General features: G+C 43.5%; 1 pseudogene; it reads left to right on the top strand.

Annotated features, from left to right (window-relative positions):
- Positions 1 to 1,709: 1,709 nt before the first annotated feature.
- On the top strand, positions 1,710 to 4,338 carry LOC118384088 (protocadherin gamma-A11-like; annotated as a pseudogene).
- Positions 4,339 to 4,538: the final 200 nt, after the last annotated feature.

Below are 4,538 nucleotides of genomic sequence, written 5' to 3'. Positions count from 1 at the left end.
AGTGTTAGACCTTGAACAGCAGCAGGAGATACAATTATTATTGGCAGCTGTAGATGGTGGCATTCTGCAAAGATAAGGTACTGTTGTTCTACACGTCACTGTACTGGATGCTAACGATAATGTCCCAGTGTTTATCCAGGCCGTCTATGATGCCCGTCTGCCTGAAAACCCTCCTTTAGATACCGTAGTTACAGTGAGTGCTACATATGTAGATGAGGGATGAAATGGTGGAGAGACTTACGACTTTGACCAAGTTTCAGAGGAGAATGTTGAACTACTCTCGTTTGATCCTAAGAAAGAGGAAATAAAGGTTGTTGGGTCAGTTGATTATGAAGAGGGGTCGTCATATGACATGCAAATCAGAGCCATGGATGGGCCTGGGTTAACTTCATATTCTGTATTAATTATAGAAATCACCGACATAAATGACAACGCCCCTGTAAAATATCTAAAATATCTGAGTAACCCCATACCTGAGAACGCGTCACCTGGCACAGAGGTGGGCATCATTAACGTGCAGGATAGAGACTCTGAGAATAACCGACAGGTCCACTGCTTCATTCAGCAACACGTTCCTTTTAATCTGGTACCATCCATTAAAAACTACTATTCTCTGGTGACCTCGGGCGAACTGGACCGTGAACTAGTGTCTGATTACAACATTTCCAATCACTGCCACCGACGAGGGCTCTCCACCTCTGTCCTCCCAATAGACTTTGCTGAAGATATTGATGACTGACTGATGGGTCTCCAAAGGGAGGCCTTACTGTAAATATAAATAATCTACACTTTGTTTAATGTTATGGAATACGGCTATTGTTTTTTAATTGAATCACAGCTATAATGTTTTTTTTTTATTCCACTGAAGAAAATCATTCTCCCCACGGCCCCAGGGGAATGCGTAATTTAGCTTGTCTATGTAGGCAACTTGTTAGTTCTCCACGAGTGATGTAGTTTGTAACGCATTTCAATCCCCTTAAAGTTGTAGTGAGAAATCCAGGGATGCTAATATTATGTGTTATGGTTTATCATGTGGGATATGTAGCCTCCTGTTTGTGATTTCATTTCTCACACACACACTGCATATTTTTTAGGTCACAGGAAAATGGTTGATATAGGAGTATGGCTCCACACGAGTGATGTGCTATGTAGCTCGTTTTAGGAAGAAGATAAATACTTTACATTGAGAGCTATTTTAGGCAGAGTGATGAGAGTAGCGGTGTGAGTGTCTTGCGTGCAGCGGCCTCGCAATGTCACTCTCCATGGTGCTGAAAATGCATACAATCCGCTTTTACCCAAATGAGATCTACTTATTGTTTAGTGTCACAACTTTCATTTCTTGCCATACTCTGTTTTTTTGTGTGTGAATTGCACTGATGCTTTTTTAATGGCTGAAGGAAACGCATTATAAATGACATCGCCTAAATCTGATATTTGCTTTGTAGCCTACTTCTCTTTTGTAGTATATTCATTCCACCTGATCTTAACTCATATCAATAGAATGCGGGTTCTTGGCAATCATTTATGTGTTTGGGGTTTTATATACTGTCGCTTGCTGTTCTTTTCTTTTGATATTTCCAATAGCTTATCAACCATTTCAGCCTAGGCTATTCATAGGCATGTTGAAATAGTTTGGCGAGATATAAACGAATGTGAGATAATATGTGTAATATCTGAAGGGTACTCACTGTGTCGCTATTCACCAGCTATGTTTTTATAGATCCAGTTCTCCACCCACTTGTTTTGGGACAAGGCTCGGGTGCCATTAAGCTGCGGAAAAGGTTGGAGACGGTCAGATTGCGTGCACATTTTGTGAATGTAATTTCGAGGAAACTGTATTTTTTTTGATGAAATACTATTTGTTTGCATTTTATATTATCTTGGCTGTAAAGTGATTGTGACGTTTTAATCCCACAATGGGGCACAAAGGATTTTCGGACGCAGTCCTGGTTTGCAGCGTTGCTTTCTTTCTTCTTCCACTGCACTCCGCCTATGGAGACGTGAGCTATTATTTTCCCGAGGAGATGAAACGCGGATCTGTTATTGGAAATATAGCCAAGGATCTGGGGTTGGAGGCGAGCAGACTCTCCGCTCGTAAGGCCCGAATTGATACCGAAGGGAACCGCAAACGTTATTGTGACATTAGTCTGACTAGTGGTGATTTGATTGTTACCGAAAGAATTGACAGAGAGGAGCTTTGCGGAGAAAAGGTGTCATGCCTTCTGAGCTTTGAGTTAGTCCTGGAGAATCCTCTTGAGTTGCATCGCATATCACTTCAAATACAAGATATCAATGACAATTCACCCATATTTCCGAAGGATACAATTAAACTGGAAATCAGAGAATCAGCTGTCAAAGGAGCTCGCTATCGTGTGAACGCTGCTCATGACGCAGACATGGGGCAGAATGCAGTTCAAAGTTACGTGCTGCAAAGGAATAATCATTTTGTGTTGAGTGTTCAAACCACTTCTGCAGGTAGCAAATACGGTGAGTTAGTGCTTGACAAAGAATTAGACCGCGAGAAGCAGCAGGAATTACAATTATTGATCACAGCTGTGGACGGGGGCACTCCGCAGAGATCAGGTACTGTGGTCATACACGTCACTGTACTGGATGCTAACGATAACGCCCCAGTGTTTAGCCAGGCCGTCTATAAAGCCAGTCTGCCTGAAATCTCTCCTTTAGGGACACTAGTTGTTACTGTGAGCAGTACTGATGCAGATGAAGGAGTGAACGGCGAAGTAATGTATGAATTCAGTCGAATGTCTGATAAGGCAAGGAAAATGTTTACATTGGACCAGAAAACGGGGGACATTACAGTGATAGGGGAGTTAGACTATGAAGAGGAATCAAAATATGAAATGTTTGTGGAAGGAAAAGATGGCTATGGCCTTTCTTCAGACACTAAAGTGATAATAGACATTACAGATATAAATGACAACGCCCCTGTAATATATCTGAAATCTCTGAGTAACCCCATACCTGAGAACGCGTCACCTGGCACAGAGGTGGGAATCATTAACGTGCAGGATAGAGACTCTGAGAATAACCGACAGGTCCACTGCTTCATTCAGCAACACGTTCCTTTTAATCTGGTACCATCCATTAAAAACTACTATTCTCTGGTGACCACGGGCGAACTGGACCGTGAACTCGTGTCTGATTACAACATTACAATCATTGCCACCGATGAGGGCTCTCCGCCGCTGTCCTCCTCTAAAACCGTTCAGTTATCTGTAGCTGACGTGAACGACAACCCACCTGTGTTTGAGGAACAGTCCTATAAAGCCCACGTGACTGAAAATAACAAACCCGGCTCCTCCGTGTGTTCTGTTACTGCTCGAGACCCAGACTGGAGACAGAATGGCACAGTGATTTACTCTCTCTTGCCCGGTGAGGCGAACGGTGTCCCGATGTCCTCGTTCTTATCCGTTAACGGAGACACTGGGATGATCCACGCTGTGAGGTCGTTTGATTATGAACAGTTCATGAGCTTTAAAGTCCACGTGATGGCCAGAGACAATGGTTCTCCTCCGCTCAGCAGCAACGTCACCGTCAGTGTGTTCATAACAGATGTGAATGACAACTCTCCTCAGATACTATATCCCGCTCCGGAGGGAAACTCCTTCATGACCGAGCTGGTCCCCAAAGCTGCACACGGGGGCTCTCTTGTTTCTAAGGTGATAGCGGTGGACGCGGACTCCGGCCAGAACGCCTGGCTGTCCTATCTTATAGTAAAATCCACGGATCCAGGACTTTTCACTATTGGTCTTCACAGCGGAGAGATCAGGACACAGCGGGACATTTCTGAATCTGACAGCATGAAACAGAACCTTATTGTGTCAGTAAAAGATAACGGACAGCCCTCTCTCTCTGCGACCTGTGCTATGTATTTAGTGATTTCTGACAACTTGGCTGAAGTGCCAGAACTGAAAGATATATCTTATGATGATAGCAATTCCAAACTCACCTCTTATCTGATCATCGCGTTGGTGTCCGTCTCCACCTTTTTTCCTCACCTTCATTATTGTCATCCTGGTCGGTGAGATTTTGCCACCATAAAAGCCTAGACTGTTGTTTGACGGAGCGGTCGCTATTCCCAGTGCTTATCTCCCTCCAAACTACGCAGAGGTGGATGGAGCTGGAACTCTCCGCAGCACTTACAATTATGACGCCTACCTGACGACCGGGTCACGCACTAGTGATTTCAAGTTCGTCAGATCCTACAATGACCACACGCTGCCCGCAGACCAGACTCTGAGAAAAACTCCAACAGACTCGTTTGAAGAACATGACGATTCTGAGGGATCAGCCGAGGTAGGCCATTCCTGCAAATAGAAATTTGCTTTGATGATTTGCTTTGATGTTTTAAGAATATTATATCACAGCAAGTTCTTTACAAACAGAGATGAAATGCAACTATTTAATGTATTTCATTTCAAAGGGAAACATCTTATTGATGTTGAAATGTTTGTGTTGTGACCGATTTATTGTGATTGATAGATTGTCTGGACACTTGTGCAGCATGTACGCTGGTT

This window comes from Oncorhynchus keta, chromosome 4, assembly GCF_023373465.1.
Source record: "Oncorhynchus keta strain PuntledgeMale-10-30-2019 chromosome 4, Oket_V2, whole genome shotgun sequence".
Taxonomy (NCBI): domain Eukaryota; kingdom Metazoa; phylum Chordata; class Actinopteri; order Salmoniformes; family Salmonidae; genus Oncorhynchus; species Oncorhynchus keta.
This window is presented reverse-complemented; position numbering and strand designations above follow the sequence as displayed.